This window comes from Staurois parvus, unplaced genomic scaffold, assembly GCF_062004578.1.
Source record: "Staurois parvus isolate SC_StPar_1 unplaced genomic scaffold, SC_StPar_1.0 ptg000001l, whole genome shotgun sequence".
Taxonomy (NCBI): domain Eukaryota; kingdom Metazoa; phylum Chordata; class Amphibia; order Anura; family Ranidae; genus Staurois; species Staurois parvus.
In genome coordinates this window covers 3,125,103-3,146,155 of record NW_028317797.1, presented here as the reverse complement: position 1 = coordinate 3,146,155, position 21,053 = coordinate 3,125,103, and positions in this window count along the sequence as shown.

Genomic DNA, 21,053 nt, shown 5'->3' with positions numbered 1-21,053 from the left:
GTTTTTTATTACAATTTATTAAACAAGTGTCCTTCAATTGTATTATTTAAAAGTATCTCTTTATGTCTTCAATGTATGTTTGTAACATTTTAATGAAAATAGACCATAGATGAAAATGTTCACACTGGCAAAAAAAGGTAAAAAAGGGGAAATTAGGTCATAATAAAAGCCCATGGTCTCATGCTACATTTTAAGTTAGCACCTTCAGGCAGGTAAATATTGACCATAACATGTGGTTGAGCTCTGGCCTGTTTGTACCCACAACAACACTTCCCTATTGGCCAGTGAGGGTTCCTATAACATTTGATTGCCAAAATGAAAGAGCAGAGGGTGGAGAAGGTGGATTAGTGCTTAAACATGGAAGGGATAGTTATTATTTACAAATTAGGGGTTTTATGATAGTGAGGTCCTCTGGGAATAATACAAGCCTGCAAGGGTACCTGCTGTATGGACCACTTGAAAAAAAAAAGTAAACTCACCAAATTACCATAAAAAATATAATATCTACTTATGTCTTTCTTTATATTGTCCAAATATCTCTAACAAATAATTTTCTCTGGAAACATTTTCTAGGTTTATTGAATTATGCCAAAAAAAGCTGAGAACTTGCCATGGGCAGCCTCACAAACAGAATGCATTATTTAAATCAAGCTTTCCCAATTATAACACAGCAAGTGTCCAATTTGAAACTTTTATAGAATTGTATATAAGATGTAACAATGATGTGAATGATTAACCCATCAGAGCCTACACAAAACTAAAATAATAATGCATAGTCATAAGCTTTATTCTGTTATGTTCTTTTTGAATTTTATGGTTCAGCTAGGTTGTATCCAGGTAGTCTGCTGAGAAAGCTTTTCTGAAAGTGTCTGAATTCCTTACACTTGTAAAACAATAATTTCTAGCAGCCATTGTTGGATTTATCAGAAATACTGTTGAAATAAGTTTTGAATGTGTATTGTGCTAGCCACTTTATAGTTTTAATAAGTGTGTTGGGTTGTACAGCTAATACATATTTGGAGGTTGTGCATCTAGCCAGCATTGGCACAGTACTGAAGAAAATAAAAAAATGCACTGACATATTCACGGGCTATTTATCTGGTAGTAAAGTGCTTGAAAACCCTTCCATATACCCAATTAAGCGACTGGCCTCAGATGATGCATGGAGAATAAATAAAGCCTCCTACATAAATTGTACCTGTCTATCTGCAACCGTCTTTCCCCTACATCTATTCAAAGTGCAGAAATTACACAGGATCTCTCAGCTCTGAAAAGAAGGGTGCGGGGAGCTGAAGTTACATCAGTTAGGAGAGCTCTGAGAGCTGAGTGGAGGGAAGGGACCCCCCCTTCACACAGCACACAGGAACAGAGCTGAGGCTCTCAATCTGCTGGAAGTCCCTCCTCTGTCAACATTTTTCTCTTGGTGTCAGGAAAACTTGTAAAAAGTGAGTCAAGCTGATAGCAGAACAACTAAGCAGCAGACAGAAATGATACTTAATGCTCTTAATTGAGATAAGTACACAAGGGATATACTTAGTTCATATTTCATGTCTGAGGTTTACAACCACTTTAATGCAGTACATAAGCAGAAACCTCTACTTTTGCATAGTTACTTATGCCAGGCTGTTTATTGACTGGTATCCACTAAGCAAATTTAGCAACCAGCATAAACTGGATCTAACATGGCGCTCCATTTGGTATAACAAACTGAGAATGCCATGCCTGGAAGATCAAGCAAGTTTCTGAGAATATCAGAACATAGCTTTTTAGATTGAAACTGTCCTGTACTCTGAACATATTTGTATCATTTTACAACAAACTGGACTATTATTTTAACCAACCTCTCCCACTTTGGATATCTTTCTCATATCTAGAATATTGTGATTGGCTTTCAGTCTTTTCCTTCAAATTTTCTCAAAAATAGGTCCACAGTTGGCTACCCAAAACTGCAATGCAATCTGAAAAGAATATGCTATCGTTCATTGATATAAAGCATGTAAATGCCCTGCACATTTCTCTGTGTTTACTAGATCCATTCACAGCACAGCAGGCTGCATTCACACTGCAATATTCAGTCTAACACAGATAATTAGATTTTCAACGTTGTTATCATGCACCCAGGCATAGCGACACATAAAACTGTGCGCTTTAGCAGTGTATATTAAACAAGGTTGCACACTTTAAGTCAGAATACATTACAGATGAGTGCTGAAGTTGGTAATCACTGGAGTTATGGAAATCCCTGTGTTGTACATCTGTTGTCCTGTTACAGAATCGAATTTATGGAGGTCAGATATCATTTCATTAATTTACATCTCAGCTACAGTTACACAATTGTAAAAACAAAGGAAAATAGAATAAAGAGGACAGAAGAAAATGTGATGTAGTGTTTACAAAGGTAAAGCAAAAGCACTTTTTAAAAAATAGACACTATTTTTATGTTGGAGCAGCAAATACGCAAAGAGGGTATCATCAAGAATATGACTTTTATATTTCATGCTACACAGTATGTCCACTCCGCAATATGCCTAGTTCTGCAAATGTCTGTGGTGATTCTGAAGAGATATAATTCAACAAAAGCAATATAAAATCTGTTTCAATAAATCATCAGCTGTTTTTCATAGTTGGTGAAAAGACAAAGGTTGAGACTTTAGGTGTCAAATGGTATACTGTCATATCCTTTAACTTATTAGTTGGGTTAGACTTTTCAACCACTTAACAAAAAATTCAAACTTCTCTCACAAGTGTGAGTGTTATGAAAGGTAATAAAAGGCTCATGTTTCATTTAGATTAATAATTTTATTTGAATCATCCATATAAGAAGCTGTCAAATCTCAGAATGTGTATTTATATGAGTGGAGATAGTCACAAGGGGTTGCTTGTTGTTTTCTGTTAAGATTCAAGAACATGAAAGACTTGTGGGGTCATTTACAACCTCATTCTGTTTAGGCACACATACATATTGATAGCTAATGATGGAATTATTTAACTGAATTTTCATGTGTGCTTCAGTAACAATCCACCACCTTTTTCTAAGGAGTACATTCCTTAATAGTGATTCTGAATGGCTGCTGTAAGAAATGTGCCTTCATATTTGAATAGTTGATATGTTTCTAAGTTGCTAGGAGGACATTGACTATGACTATGGCTAAGTTGAGGTGGCTGAGAGCAACATGGTTTACGCCTGCAAGGAAAATGCACAAAGGGGCTATAGTCAGTCAGCAGTGGATATTCAACCAGAGATGAAAGTATCTGCAACCCCAACAGGCGGGGGCAGTAACAAAGCAATGGACTGTGAGAACAGCTAACTAGAACCTGAGGACCAGCAAATGTATTGATATTGCCTTGGCTGGGCAATAACAGTGACAGAACACCACAGCATCTGGAAAAAGGCCATCAGTGCTTAAAAGTGATCTGTGGGTACAACTTTTAGGAAAGAGACTGTTTTCAGTCGGGGTTGAATCTGTGATGAGTGAGCCTTAGAAGAAAGACCATCACAGGGTGACCAAATAGCCATAACGTAGTATTTAGTGAAGCTTAAGTTTTAGTTAGATGTGCTGCACAAAACCTCCTTGTTTCATGTCTCCACTTCTAACAGGTGTAAGTCTTTTTTTTCTCAGTTTTAGCAAAATAAGCTAATAAAAACTCCTACTGCTCAAACTTTTTGGACTCCATACCACAATAAATAAAGCAGACCATTCTCCCCTTTTCATCAAACACTTTAAAAATTTTTGTTTTGTTCTACTTACCTTTTTTAATTTTACTTACTGGATTCCCTGAAGACAGTTATGATGCAGTCCTGTCCACAGAGATGCCCCATGGGAAGGCAGCATCACCATTGTCTTCAGGAAATTTCTGTACCTAAACTGCTAGATCTCCCAAGTATTTTAATACTGCGCATGCATAAAATGATCTTGTTAGATCTTAGGAAAGGTTTTTATACCCCCAACAGATGCATGAAATGTCATATGGCGCATGCGCGAGATGAAGAGCATGCTGTCATGTGCGTTATCCCATGCATTCGCAGTATCATGGGTATTGCAAAAATGGTGGCATGGGAATGGAGACTCAAGCAGCACAGAGGCAGGAAAAAATAGGTAAGTATGAAAAAAAAGTCAAAAGGATAATTTAGGTAATTATGATGGTTTATTTCTCTGCAAGTCTGGTTTAAAGGTTTATAGAGAAGAGGCCGGGGATGTACAAACATCTCATCCTATATTTGTCTATAGTACAAAAAATGTATATATTCATCTTATTTTTTTACTGGTAGCAAGAAACAGATCACTATTATTAGTAACCTATTGCCACTTTGTTGCATGAAAACAGTCAGTCTCCGCAAGACTTAGTCTTTACAGGACTGACATTGAGCTCTACAGTCATTTTTGCAATAATTGTTGTCTTATTCCGGGTCACAATCTTGAACAATGTCCTTTTGTCTCTTTTGTCTTCCGGGCTGCCTTCGTAACAATGGAGAAGATGGCAGAGTGAAGATTTCTTTGGGTGTAGGAACTGGAAAAAGATTGGACTCCGGAGCTAGTGCACTCTCCTCGTGGGGGATTATGTTATTCTTGCTGGTTCTGTCCATGGTGGAGAGGTTTCCTAAGTCATCCCTGTAATGCAGTGAGAGGCCAGTGGTGGTGCCGGAGTCATCCCTGCAATGCTGTGAGAAGCCAGTGGTGTTCTTCCTGTTTCCATACCATGATCTTTTTGATGGAAGTTTTCCCTACCTGTGGAGGAGCTGGATACATTACTATGCCCATTTAATATGTGCTTCTGGTGAGTGCATTATCTAGCATGGAGTTACTTTCACGTATTCATCACAGAGATTTCATGGATGCTTATTTGCTACTCATTCGAATTATCTCATCCATTTATTTTATACTGTACTGTTCACTATTGTCACTTTATATTTATTTGCAAATATCACTTACTCGCTGTTATTCTACAGGACACTTATGCAATATTATTCACTTTAGCGCTAATTTTGAGCGCCTCAATTTGAATTTGCCATTATTGTCACTTTATTCATTTGCACCTTGGTTTCATAATATTGTACAGCGCTGCATTTTACATTTTTTCATTTAATATAACCTATTTAATAGAGCCTGCTGAATCAGGATACACTCTCTGCCAGACATTTTTGGTAGCTGCTGATCAGGCTTGCAGGATAGTTAAAGAAAATCTGGATTGAGATTTGCAATTTAGTCTGCCCACACGTTGCATCAACTTCTAAAGGGCTTCTGAAATATGTAGTTTGCACATGCACCTGTACATTACCATGCTGTGATGTGCAGCCAACTACAAATTACAGCTCTCTTAGTTTCTATCGTTATGGCAGTGGTGGAAGCATATCAAAGGGCAGCAAATGACACAGACAGTTATTCTTCTTCAGCCTACTAATCACAGAGCTGTGCAACAGTTGGAGGGCTGGCAATTCTAAGAGGAGGTGGATAGAGGTTTTACCAAAGAAATACTGAGAGGAGATTTACCAACGTATGTTATACCAACACATACACCTGTAGACTTGCAGAGGATCAAGTTTGCAAGGATGAAAATGCTGGTAGTAATTTCAGTGATGTTATTGAATGAACTTGATGTACAGTATTTTCTGGTGTATAAGACTACTTTTTATACTTAAAAATATACCCCAAAAATTGGGGGTCGTCTTATACACGGGGTATAAAATGTGAACCTTGAGTTTGTTTGGGTCAAGATGGCTGGATGTGTGGTAATACTGTACATACAGTATACCATGCTGAGCCAAGCTGGCTCAAAACAAATGTCCCTATGACAGATTAATCTGTCAGCCCGCTGGATGTGTGATATATACAGTATACTGCGCTGAGCCAAGTGGTTTCAAAACGTACCGGTACACCCCTACTGTAATCAGCCCGCTGGATGCATGTATGTACGGTAGCTGCGGCTACATACAGTATACACTGGGCCAATCACGGCGAGCGATGTATTCTACTAATGAATACAAAGGCTGCTCGGATTGGCTGAGTCAGAGAGGTGGGCTGATGATGTCACAACCTCAGCCAATCCGAGCAGGCTTTGTATTCATTAGTAGAATACATCGCTCGCCTTGATTGGCCCAGCGTATACTGTATGTAGCCTCAGCTACTGTACATACACACATCCAGTGGTCTGATTACAGAAGGGACGTACCGGTACGTTTTGAAACAGCTTGGCTCAGTATACTGTATATACCACACATCCAGCGGGCTGACAGTTTAATCTCTCATAGGGACATTTGTTTTGAGCCAGCTTGGCTCAGCGCGGTATACTGTATGTACATTACTGCACATCCAGCGGGCTGTATATATACTGTATACTGTATGTAGCCAAAGCTACCGTATTACTGCACATCCAGCGGTAACTATCTGATTTGGAATTTGATCCATATGATGACTGTCTTACAAATGTATCACAATATGTCATTCATGAACTTATGATGTCAGAGGATGAACATTGAAGGATTTTAAGTACCGGTAAGTCATAACCATTTCAATTAAAAAATCTGATGTTTTTAAATGGTGTTGCCTCGGAAATGGGGTAGTCTTATACGGCGAGTATAGCCCAAAACCTATGTTTTAACTGGAAAATTAGGGGGTCGTCTTATACACCCAGTCGTCTTATATGCAGGAAAATACGGTACATGTGCGTTTTTTTCAACCTAACTCTGAACTATGAATAAATAATTGTACACCCCTTGAGAGTTAGGGACTGATGTAAATGTATAGTATATATGTAAAGCACTGCATAAATTGCCAGTGTTATATAAGTACCTGAAAGAAATAAATATAACGACTGCATTTTTGGCAGGATCAATAGATATGTTAGAGGAGATATAGTACCTTCAGAGACAAATTGCACCACTTACTGATATGTAATATATATGTTTTAACACATACATAGATTAAGTTTTTCGCTCTCAATACATTTTATTGGCAGTGTATTCTGTGGTGCAGTCTTTCAATAATACTCAGTTCTCTTGGTCAGGCATGGTTTTTATTCTGAGATGAAAGAAGTCAGAATCACCCATATTGAACAGTCCTTGATGCATGTACTGTATATGTGTTCCTCAAATACATATTTATGGATTCATGGTTGACCACACTAAAAAAGGGAGTACTTTAAATAGTTTCAAACATAACGCAAATAGACTTCAGTCTAAAAAAAAATGAAAAAAAATTTTGAGAAACTGGTCAAGCCTTCCTATTTCATTGGGCTGATAAAAAAAATGTAATGATTGCCCATCCATATAAGTGAGGTGGATGGAGAAATCGTCTCTGTGTGCCATTATATACATCGATAGCAGTACTCCTCTGCTATCATTATACGTTGATCAGCAAGTGAAGCCCAATGGTTGTAGCCCACTGATGGAAATTTTTTTTCCAACATTCCCATTCAACAGAGTTCAATCATTAGAACAACTTCTGTTGAACGGAAACAACCATACTATATATGGATCAAAATTTGTTCGGTCTCTGCTGAACCGGCCACATTTCAATCCATCTATAGCCAGCTTAACTGAGAGATAGATATCTTTGCCACACATTATAGCATTTCTGCTCATTCGCCCTGCTACCAGCTAGCATTGTAGTAGATCCAAGCATGTTCAAGAACAAGCAAATGTCTCAACAACCATCATTCCCAATGTGATGTCTGCCCATCTATGGACATCTTTAAAAAAATAAGGCTAAACGCTGAGGCATTTGGACACATAATTACATTATTAATTAAAAATATAATGAACAGCAGACATCACAGAGATATTTTTGAATTTGCTGTCTTCTGTCTGTTCTAATTTTGAAGGCATATCACAGAAGGGGAGTATCAAGATTTTCATAGTTTTCTTACATGTATTTAATTGACATTATTTTTATTGAGACATTAATTATTATTTTATCTAAGCTTTCACACAGCTTTAGTTTTGTTTTATCACAAGAGCAGCCTTGTTAAGTGTGGATAAACGTAGACCTGACCTTCCATTTCTCTGTGCTCATTAAGCCAAGTTTGATGTACTTTTTACATTTATCTTCAAATTCTTTTGTCTTGTGAAATAAGTCTATAAATTGAAAACTTTAATTTACAAAGATCCATAGTAAGTGCCATTAAGCACCAGTTATGTTTATCTTTTATCACAATGGACTAAACATGTTAAAAATGGAGTGCCATAGCTAACTATAAACTTTGATGCAGCTGACAAAGTCATAATTTTGTAGCAAATTATTACAAAACAGATTAAATATGATAAAAAAAATGTGGTAAACGTCTATTGGAGATTTGATTTGACCTTCTTAAAATTATGTAAATTTCAACATGTAGGCTGCAATTGCAGAACTCTTAAAATGCTATTTGCTATCTTTGGGTTCAATACATGGTCATGATAACTGTTAGTTGTTTATTACTGTGAAAGTGGAAAACCCAAATACTCCTGCGCTTAGGGATGGACTCTATGTCATAGAGATCACACAACAAATGTCTTGGAATATGCGTGCCTTGCTGCCCTCAAAGAACCAGGGAGTCCAAAAGTACTAATAGAGAAAAACAAAACAGAGGGCGCACCGGCCTTGTGCATTTCCTTTAAAATTATGTTTCTTAAATTTAAAAGAAGGTATTCTACTCACAAAAGTACATGAAAATAAGCACATCATATGAGACTGCTCTGTCCAATTCGCAGTGCGTTTCTGAATGGTGATGAGAATGATGAACATCCAAAATACTGAAGCGTTTCGAGGACTAGCCTCTGAGGAAGAAAAAAATAAACATATTTTTAAAGGTAATGCACAAGGCCGGTGCGCCCTCTGTTTTGTTTTTGTCTATTATTTGTTTATTACTACCTGTGCCCCAGTTTCTGCACCTCCTATGTAGTCGCCAGGACAGGAAATGAGGGGAATTTCTTCAACAGGGTAACAGACGCAAAAAAGAAATTGAAAGAGGTCCTAACCCTTTCCTATTCTACCATCATAAAAACAGTTTTGGCTTTCATAAAGCTCATCATAAGAAATAATAAAATTGTGTAAAATTTTAAAATCAGCCATCATTAATAATCACACTAAAAAATCCCCCTTCAGCAGAATAAACATGTAAACATGTATGGTCACTAATGGATCAAACTTAGATGGATAATAAGTGTTAATGACAGGTAATAAGTTGTGTGGGATGCGCAGACTTTATGAGTTACGTATTACAAATGATGGTTTGTCTAAGTTGCAGCATACATGTGATGAGTACCGAGCATTCCCTGATGATGAAGATGAAGGAAGAATTGTGAGAGTTTGTAAATAAAAATTGTTTTTTTTTATAAATGTTCATACTGGAGAGCTAAATACAAAATATGTGTATTTATTGACAACAAATTTGCAATTGTGATTATCCAATCAGCAACATTGACAACCAGTAAAGCCAGGGTGGTGACCTATCTTTCCTTTTGTACAGTTAAGAAATACAGCTTAGCCTCCTAGCATATTGATTGGACATTGAAGGAGAAGCATCCCCCTGAAGAGGTCATCATTCTGTTCTATCTGTTGACTAACAGCAAATTTGTAGAGCACTAACTGGTTCTCCTGGTTCTCCTCCTACCTATTGCAGCGCTCCTTCAGTGTTACCTATAACGCTGCCTCCTCCTCTTCACTCCCTCTTTCTGTAGGGGTCCCTCAAGGTTCTGTCCTTGGAACCCTTCTCTTCTCCATCTACACCTCCTCCCTTGGTCACTTGATAAACTCCCATGGCTTTAAGTAGCATCTCTATGCTGATGACACACAAATCTATCTTTCTACCCCTCACCTCACCCCTTCAGTCTCCTCTCGCATTACTAAGCTGCTAAGTGACATATCGACATGGATGTCACTCCACTTCCTCAAACGCAATCTTTCCAAAACTGAGCTCATACTATTCCCTCCAGCCCGTGCCCCCTCCCCTGACTTCTCCATCAAGATCAATAACACAATCATCATTCCCTCCCCTCATGCCAGGGTACTAGGTGTAAACCTAGACTCCCATCTGTCCTTTCAGCCCCAAATCCAATCACTGTCCAAATCTTGTATACTTCACCTGCGCAACATCTCCAAGATACTCCCGTTCCTAACCATGGAAACCACTAAGCAACTTATTCACTCCCTTGTTATATCTCGCCTTTATTATTGTAACTCCCTCCTCATTGGCCTACCTAATCACAGGCTATCCCCTCTTCAGTCTATCATGAATGCTGCTGCCAGACTCATCCACCTTACTAACCGTTCTGTATCTGCCAGGCCTCTCTGCCAATCCCTCCACTGGCTTCCCATTGCCCAACGGATAAAATTCAAAACACTAACAATAACGTATAAAGCCATTTATAACTCTGCCCCAAATTACATCACCGATCTTGTTTCTAAATATCACCCAAACCGTACTCTCTGCTCCTCGCAAGACCTCCTACTCTCTAGCTCCCTTGTCTCATCCTCCCATGCTCGTCTCCAGGACTTCTCCAGAGCTTCCCCCATCCTCTGGAACTCTCTACCCCAATTTATCAGACTATCACCTACTCTGCTCACTTTTAGGCTATCTCTGAAAACCTATCTCTTCAGGGAAGCCTATCCTGCCCTCAGCTAATACTGGAATCTTCTACTCTTCCAACCAGTCCATCCCCCACAGTTACTACCTTTTGTACCACTAGCCCCTCCCTCGTAGATTGTAAGCTCCAAGGAGCACGGCCCTCAAATCCCTCTTGTATTGAACTGTATTGTTGCTGTATTGTCTCCCGTTATATTGTAAAGCGCTGAGCAAACTGTTGGCGCTATATAAAATCTGTATAATAATAATATAATAATTCAAAGTGCTGACCCCTTTCTCTTATGAGGGCTGGTGTTAATGGGACTACAGGTGATTGAAATTTGAAAATATTCTACCATTCATGTTTGTTCTATAAACAAATACATTTATAATGACAAAATATATTTATCATGTTTACTATAACTGATCCATATTCGTAAACACAATTAGGTGAAATACTGTATGTGTAACCGTACACCTTCTGGCTGGGTATTGCCTGCTCTCTACTTTTCCTTTGCTACCCTTTTAATTTTGCATGTGATTGCATGTCAAGTGTATTATTGATACATTGGGCACTTTTAACACTCAGGTGTGCAGGAGTTCTTTTTGCATGTGATAGAATGATTGAAGCGAGCAGTAGGGATATAATGAAAATACACATTTAAAATGCCAACAGGAATTGTATATTATGAGTGTATATATATATTGATTTTTCCCAAGATTGATAACTAAATATATGAACTGAATTTGTTTTACTAAATTTTCTATACAGTATATATATATCAATCCCTCAATCCCCTCATGTTTTGCATTGTATTGGTATTGTTCTGTCACATGTTCTGTCCCCCTTTGTAATGTACAGCGCTGAGCGAACCATTGGCGCTTTATAAATACTGTATAATAATAAAAAATAATAATATATATATATGGATTTTAGCAAAACAAATTCAGGCATTTGCACATGGATTTGCTTGGCTTGTGCACTCCTGATTGACATAGACACACAGTGTATACTGTATAGTGTATATCTTATCCCTCTTGTATTGAACTGTATTGTTGTTGTATTGTCTCCCATTATATTGTAAAGCACTGAGCAAACTGTTGGCGCTATATAAATTCTGTATAATAATAATAATTATATATATATATAAATATTTATATATATATATATGCTATTATGCCAAAAGCATTGGGACACCTGCCGTAAATGCACATAAACTTTAATGGCATCCCAGTCTTAGTACGTAGGGTTCAATATTGAGTTCACCCGCCCTTTGCTATAACAGCTTCAACTCTTCTGCGAAGGCTGTCCACAAGGTTTAGGAGTGTGTCTATGAGAGTGTTTGACCATTCTTCCAGAAGCACATTTGTGAGGCCAAGCACTGATGTCGGACGAAAAGGCCTGGATCGCAGTCTCTGCTCTAGATCACCCCAAAGGTGTTTTATCGGGTTGAGGTCAGGACTCTGTGCAGGCCAGACAAGTTCCTCCACCCCAGACTTGCTCACCCATATCTTTATGGATCTTGCTTGGTGCACTGGTGCACAGTTATGTTGGAACAGGAACAGGCTGTCCCAACACTGTATCCACAAAGTTGGGAGCATGAAATTGTCCAAAATGTCTTGGTATGCTGACACCTTAAGAGTTCCCTTAAGTGAAACTAAGGGGCCAAGCCTAACCCCTGAAATATAACCCCACAAAATAATCCCCCATCCACCAAACTTTACACTTGGCACAATGCAGTCAGGTAAGTACTGTTCTCTTGGCAACCACCAAACCCAGACACATCTATTGGATTGCTAGACAATGAAGCATGATTTGTCACACAGCTTCACTGCTCTAGAGTCCAGTGGCGGCGTGCTCTACACCACTTAATCTGACGCTTTGCATTGCACTTGGTGATGTAAGGCTTGGATGCAGCTGCTTGGCCATGGAAACTTATTCCATGAAGCTCTCTATGCACTGTTGTTGTGCTAATCTGAAGGCCACATGAAGTTTGGAGGTCTTTAGCTATTGACTCTGCAGACCGTTGATGAATTCTGAACACTGTGCGCTTCAGCATGCGCTGACCCAGCTCTTTCATTTTACGTGGCCTACCACTTCATGGCTGAGCTGCTGTTGTTCCCAGTTGCTTCCACTTTGTTGTAAGACCACTAAAAGTTGACCATGGAATATTTAGTAGCAAGGAAATTTCATGGATGGACGTATTGCACAGGTGACAACCTATCACGGTACCACACTTGAATTCACTGAGCTCCTGAGAGCGACTCATTCTTTCACAAATGTTTGTAGAAGCAGTCTGCATGCCTAGGTGCTTGATTTTGTACACCTGTGGCCATGGAGGTGATTGGAACACCTGAATCCAATGATTTGGAGGGGTGTCCCAATACTTTTGGCAATATAAAGTGTGTATGTATATACATATATATATATATATATATATATATATATATATATAAATAAAGAAATGATGAGTCTAAAATTTGAATGGTAGGTGTATTGTAACACTGAGACAGAGTAGCAACAATATATTCAAAAGAAATGCATGTCTAACAAATTATACACTGATTTGCATGTTCATGAGGGAAATAAGTACTTGGTGGCAAATCTCTTGTTGCCAATCACAGAGGTCAGACATTTCCTATAGTTGGTCACCAGGCTTGCACAAATCTCAGGAGGGATTTTGGCCCAATCCTCTTGGCAGATCCTCTCCAAGTCATTCATTATGGTTTGGTGGATGACGTTTGGCAACTCGAACTTTCCACAGATTTTCAATTAAATTAAGGTCTGGAGACTGGCTAGGCCACTCCAGGACCTTAATGTGCTTCTTCTTGAGCCACTCCTTTGTTGCCTTGGCCGTGTGTTTTGTGTCATTGTCATGCTGGAATACCCATCCACAACCCATTTTCAATGCCCTGGCATTGGGAAGAAGGTTCTCACCCAAGATTTGACGGTACATTGCCCTGTCCATTATCCCTTTGATGCGGTGCAGTTGTCCTGTCCCCTTAGCAGAAAAACACCCCCAAAGCAGAATGTTTCCACCACCATGTTTGACAGTTGGGATGGTGTTCTTGGGGTCATAGGCAGCATTCCTCCTCCTCCAAACACAGCGAGTTGAGTTGATGCCAAAGAGCTCAATTTTGGTCTCATCTGACCACAACACTTTCAACCAGTCCTCCTCTGCATCATTTAGATGTTCAGTGGCAAACTTCAGACAGGCCTGGACATGTGCCTTCTTGAGCAGAGGGTCCTTGCGGGCACTGCAGGATTTCAATCCTTGTCGGCGTAGTGTGTCACCAATTGTTTTCTTGCTGACTATGGTCCCAGCTTCCTGGAGATCATTGACAGAATCCTCACGTGTAGTTCTGGGATGATTCCTCACTGTTCTCATGATCATTGACACTCCACAAGGTGAGATCTTGCATGGTGCACCAGACCTAGGGAGACACAGTTGTTTTGTATTTCTTCCATTAGCGAATGATTGCACCAACTGTTGTCACCTTCTCACCAAGCTGCTTGGCGATAGTTTGGTAGTCCAGTCCAGCCATGTTTAGGTCTACAATCTTGTTCCTGACATCCTTGGACAGCTTTTTGGTCTTTGGTATGGTGGAGAGTTTGGAATCTGATTGTTTGATTGCTCCTGTGGACAGGTGTCTTTTATACAGGTAACAAAATGAGATTAGCAGCACTCCCTTTAAGAGACTGCTTCTAATCTCAGCTTGTTACCTGGTAGCCAGAAATCATGATGAATGATAGGGGATCAAATACTTATTTCCCTCATAAACATGCAAATCCGTGCATAATTTGTTAGACATGCATTTCTTTTGATTTTTTTGTTGCTATTCTGTCTCTCAGTGTTACAATACACCTACCATTCGATTTGTAGACTGATAATTTCTTTGTGAGTGGACAAACATTCAAAATCAGCAGGGGATCAAATACTTATTTCCTTCACTATATATATATATATATATATATATATATATATATATATATATATATATATATAGGTTTAGGTCCTTGTGCTTAGACTGAAAAATACCAAATGCCCAAGAATAAATACATACTGTATCACAAGGAAACCTGGATTTAAATCCTTATATTGCTAACTGCAGTATTGTTTAACTTATGCAATTGCAGAGCTTCTATTAATAACTTGGACTTTTACTGGCTTATAAATCTCTGGCTTCTGCTTACATATCTCAGGCTTGTGTGAAGAACTGGCTAGTTCTGAAAATCATTGTTGGAAGAGCGCTAGGAAACAAATGAACTTGCAATGCATGGTATCTTAAAGGAAACTATAAATGGGATAGGTCAAGGACTAGGTTTGAAAGCAGCAGGAAAAATCTTCCTTTTAGTTTATATAACTTCAGCTTTCATGTCTCTGCAGATTCCAAATAAGGAATAGTAGCTTTAAAGGCACTAGGCTCGCACATATTTCTTGACCTTACAATTCTCACAGTTCTAGACATTCCAAGGTAGAGGGTCATTTAGACAGAGTTGTAATTTCTTATGCATATTTATTTCCAAAGTATCTTTTGCATACTTTCCCAGTGAAGTCATTTACTTGAGCCTGGAATATGAAATAGATTATTTTTTCAAGTTTACATGAAAGAATACTGTCAAGCAGGCCTCTTTTTTTTATTCGTCATATTGAAGTGTCAGAATTGAGCTACAGTCCTGAGAGAAATGGAGGGCGAAATATGATATCAATCACATTTTCAATTTAATAATAAATAAAGTGTCACCAAAGCAGCAGCCTCTATGAACTTTAATTGTGATGCAATCATGTTAGGTTTAGCTTACATGGATTTCATTATACAGCAAATACGTGACATTTATTTATGGTAAATTGCAAGATTGTTGTCTCAGATGGAGCCCCCTAGGGGCAGCATGGGACATGGTTCTCTCTGGGTGCTTTCTACTGATGTAGGCATAAAGTCAACAGGCATCTAAAGCTTTGCATTGTTTCCTTGAAAGAGCATACTGGAAAAAATACACTACAGAACAGCTCCCTTGGGCAGCAAAGTGAATAGGATCAGGACCTGGTAGCATAAATAAAATTAGCATGCATGTTAAAATAAAAAATAATAGGACTAAAGCTGGCAGCATGTTACAATCTGTACCTATTTACCAGCAACTAGGTAGTAGAGGGGCGTGCCTGACAGAATGCTTTGTTTAGGTAGACCCTCACATAATTTTGGCAACTGTACAAATGTAAGAGAGAGATTATACATAGAAACAAAAAAAAGTGAAAACAGAAAAAAAACTGTCCATCAAGTCTGGCTTTTTTTGTAATTTTTTTTAGTTTGTGTTTTTTATTTATTTACTGTTAACTTTTATTGTCTGAGTATAGATCTATCTATGCCGGAAGAGGGTGCGTGTCCCTACACACCATCTGGCCAATTGATGAATCTAAAATATAATCTTTATTCAAATATATAAAATGTATGCTCAGCTGTAATTATTGCCTAGTGGGGAGGAATGTACTGCGCACAACAATATAACTGGATACCATTGCAATTATTTACCTTACATCCAAATGGTTAATAACACCAGACCAAATCAAATACCATATTGTTTTAGATGAAGTGACGGCATAAAAAGAGACACTGTAGTTTGATCATAAGCCTATCAGCTTGAATATATAATCTCTATTAAGGAAATGGAGTTACCCCATGGACAAAACTAATTAGATAGTATAATCTATCTTGCTACAGATATGTAATGTGGGTACACTCATCCACGGGCTTAAATGACAGTCTCTCATGAACAAGCCCCATACATCACCATATCCAGACAAAATATATCACTGTCTTGAGGAATGCAAATGATGCATTGTAAAATGCAGTACAGACCTCTCCAAAAAAAGGGGGGGAGAGGATTGAATACCATGTGCATTTAAAAAGTGCTCCCAAAGAAAGACCCAAAGAAAAAAAGAAACTCTAATATTATTATACAGTGTTTATAAAGCGCCAAAAGGTTTGCTCAGCGCTGTACATTAAAGTGGGGGGACAGAACATGAGACAATACAGTAACAATACAATACACAAGGGGTTCGAGGGCCCTGCTCTTTCGAGCTTACAATCTAGGAGGGAGGGGGTAGAGGTACAGGAGGAAGTGGCTGTGGGGGATGGAGTGGTAGGAGGAGTGGAGGAGAACGGCTGTTAGGTGAGGGTGGGGTAGGCTTCCCTGAAGAGATGGGTTTTCAGGGTGCGCCTGAAGGTGAGGAGGGTAGGTGACAGTCTGATGGATTGGGATAGGGAGTTCCAGAGGATGGGGGAAGTCCTGGAGAAGTCCTGCAGTCGGGCGTGGGAGGATGAGACCAGGGAACTAGAGAGTAGGAGGTCTTGTGAGGAGCGAAGAGCACGGGTAGGGTGGTATTTGGGTATCAGGTCAGTGAGGTAGCTTGGGGCAGCGTTATGAATGGCTTTGTATGTCAGAGTTAGTAATTTGAATTTAATGCGTTGGGCAATTGGGAGCCAGTGAAGGGATTGGCAGAGGGGGGTGGCAGAAGTGGAGCGGTTGGTGAGGTGGATGAGTCTAGCCACTGAGTTAAGGATAGACTGGAGCAGGGATAGCGTGTGTTGGGGTAGGCCGGTGAGAAGGGAGTTGCAGTAGTCTAGGCGTGAGATAATAAGGGAGTGTACGAGTTGTTTAGTGGTGTCTGGGGTGAGGAACATACGTATCTTGGAGATGTTGCGGAGGTGAAGCCTGCATGAATTTGATAGTGATTGGACATGAGGTTGGAAGGAAAGGTTTGAGTCCAGGGTGACACCTAGGACTTTGGCGTGTGGAGTGGGATTGATGGTGGCATTATTAGTCGTGATGGAGAGGATAGGGGGGGGCACGGGCTGGGGGGAAAACTAGGAGCTCAGTTTTGGAAAGGTTTAACTTGAGGAAATGGAGCGACATCCAGTCTGATATGTCGTTTAGGAGGTGGGGGATGCATGCGGAGAGTGAGGGGGTGAGGTGAGGGGTGGAGAGGTAAATTTGTGTGTCATCAGCATAGAGGTGATAGTTGAAGCCATGGGAGTGTATCAGTTTGCCAAGGGAGGAGGTGCAGATGGAGAAGAGAAGGGGTCTGAGGACAGATCCTTGGGGGACCCCAACAGAGAGGGGGAGAGAGGGGGAGGTGGCAGCGTTATAGGTAACGCTGAAGGAGCGTTGGGATAGGTAAGAGGAGAACCAGGAGAGAGCAGAGTCCCTGATGCCAAGGGAGTGTAGTTTAGTAAGGAGGAGGGGTGGTCGACTGTGTCGAAGGCCACGGAGAGGTCGAGGAGTAGGAGGACTGAGTAGTGGCCATTAGCTTTAGCGGTTAGCAGGTCGTTAGTGATTTTAAGTAGGGTGGTTTCGGTGGAGTGTAGGGGACGGAAGCCAGACTGTAGTGGATCAAGGAGGTTGTTGTCAGTGAGGTGGGCGCTTAGGCGATTGTAGACTAAGCGCTCAAGGACCTTGGAAGCGAGTGGCAGCAGGGAGATGGGTATAAGGTTGTTCGGGTCAGTGGGGTCCAGGGAGGGTTTTTTGAGTATGTGGGTGATGTGCACGTGCTTTAGGGGGGAGGGGAATGCGCCAGTAGAGAGGGAGAGATTGAAGATGTGGGTGAGGGAGCGAATGATGGAGGAGGTGGGTGACTGGAGGAGTTGTGAGGGGATAGGGTCCAGGGGGCAAGTGGTGAGGCGGGCTTCTGTGAAGACCTTAGTGACCTCCTCAGTGGTAGCAGGGCTGAAGGAGCGGAGTGTTTGGGAGGTTATAGTGTGCGGGACATTAGGTGTGGTGGGGGGCAGTGCGGTTGCGAGGTCAGAGGAGGGGAGAGTTGAGGGGGTGATGGAGGGAGGGAGGCTAGGTGGAGAGGTAGATTGTGAATTGACAATGTCCTTATGGATTGCATCAATCTTGTTTTGGAAATGATTGGCAATCTCGTGGGCGGTGAGTGAGGTAATGAGTGGAGGTGGGGGGGGGGAGAGCAGGGAGTTGAAAGTGGCTGGTGTGGACAGGTGGAGAGGGTGTTAATGAGGGTTACGAAGTAGGCTTGATTGGCGGCGTGGAGGGAGGAGGTGTAGGTGAGGCAGGCGGATTTGTAGAGGGAGAACACTCAAGGGGATCTGGTTTTGCGCCATAATCGCTCCAGCGCGTCGTTTGAGACATGTTGTATGGTTATTCTGCCAGGGTTGAAGCGGTCGGGGTCTGATGTTACGTGTGGTTAGGGGTGCCAGGGAGTCTAGGGCAGCTGACAGTGAGTCGTTGTACGCAGTAGTGGCCAGGTCAGGGCATGACAGTGGAAGGATACTGTCGTACAGACGGTCAGCTGCTGAGTGGAGAGGGGCCGGGTTCAGGTTGCGGAGGTTACGGCTGGTGATGGTTTGATGCTTTGATGCTTTGGGGGGGGGAGTTAGATGATGGGGAGACGGAGAACGTGAGGAGGTGGTGGTCAGAGAGAGGGAAGGGGGTGTTAGTGAAGTTGTGGAGGGTACAGAGGTGGGAGAAAATGAGGTCCAGGGTTTTCCCATCGGTGTGGGTGGAGGACTTTGTGCACTGTGTGAGCACGAAAGAGGAGGTTAGGAGGAGGAGTTGGGAAGTAGCCGGGTTGTTGACGTTGATGGGGATATTGAAGTCCCCAAGGATGATGGTCGGTAGCTCAGAGGAGAGGAAGAGGGGAAGCCAGGCGGCAAAGTGGTCCAGGAAGCGGGATATGGACCCAGGAGGCTGATAGAAACTCTACATGTTTTGCTCCAGAAAACAGAGCTTCGTCAGGTGTATAATGAATTAAAATAGGTCACATAGTGGCTGGAAATTGTTCTTAGCTGCACATGGTGGCAAAATGGCACCTATCGTTTGTTTCACCTCTATATAGAGAGATGCTGGCAATCAAAATGGCCCCCGCACATGCTCAGTTCCTCAACAGACTCCATCTTGTGGACAAAACCTGCACATGCTCAATAACTCAACAGACGCCATCTTGTGGACAAAAAACAACACCACATCAGCACATCAGTCCACATCACAATAGACACTGCTGGTGCTCACAAACACTAGTAATGCCCCACTAGTTAAAGACAAAAATTACAGTTCATACCATTATATAGCATTTATAGAGCAAAATCAATAAAAAAAACACAGAATCCCTAATCACACACAAAAGGAAGGAAGGTAAATCCTTCATTTAAATCATAAAGTGCCCTTGAGCCTAAACAGAAAATCCATTTTGCTTCAAGTTTCAAAAGACATATATTTAGGTCTATATTTGTCATTAATCCAAAAGTTTAAGAGATCAGTCTTGCCATCATGTTTTTGTATCATAATTCTTGCTACGGTCTATCCTTGTTTCGAGCAATATCGTTCCCATGTTCAAGAAGTGTTCTCCTAAAGGGGAAAATTGCTTTTCCTACATTTTTTAGGGAGCATGGGCATTTTAAAGCATAAATCATGCCCTCTGTGCTGCAATTATAGAAATCTCTTATTTTAATAATCTCCCCATTTTTAGGGTTAACATACTCCTTGGTATTGCTCAAGAAAGTACATGTCTTACAGAGACCACAGCTGAAACTACCTTTTAGTTTCTCAGGTAGCCAAATGTGTTATGTCTTCCTAAAAATAATATTTCTCCGGTTGTCATTTAACATTTTCAGGAAGAGGCTAGAGCGGGCATCCCTTGTATTATTATTATTATTATACAGGATTTATATAGCGCCAACAGTTTGCTCAGTGCTTTACAATATAACGGGCACAATACAGCAACAATACAGTTCAATACAAGAGGGTTAGGAGGGCCCTGCTCCTTGGAGCTTACAATCTATGTTTTAGAGGTTTTTTCTAGGTGACTATGTACTAACATGTCTCCCAAATTCCTACCCCGTCTGTAGGCTATCTTTAGATAGGATGTGTGATAGAGATTTGTCCTCATGCAAAATGTTCCAATGTCTCTTTATGATGTTGAAAATCTTCCCTGATTGATTTGAGTTTGTACCTATGTCTTTCTGGTCATCCACTTTTATGGTCTTCTGACCCAACAGAGATTCTCTCGGAAACCCCTTTCACTTTCACATAGGATTTAATCAAATCCCTCTGATAGCTGCAACATTAATGCATGGTTTTCACAACTAAAATATTATTATTATTATTATACAGTATTTATATAGCGCCAACAGTTTACTCAACGCTGTACATTACAATACCGCATGACTTGATAAAATAACCCATGCTGTATTTTAGTAGCGTTTTTTTGTGAATTCAAACGTTTTTAATTTTAAATGCTATGCGGTATCCTACCGCATACTCGGATGCGGTAAGAAACTGCTTAGTGATATGTGCCCAGTGAGCCTCCCACCGGGCCCCCTATTGACCCTGGACCCTCAATCAATGCCCAAATGGTCAGTCCACCCCTGCACAAAACACATCATATTTTCATTAAGAAATTTCATAAAAATGCAATTCACAAAAATAATGGCATGAACATCTACTCCTTTAATTACTGTTAGCCTTAAGGAGGCATTACATGTTCATGCTTTGCTATGTC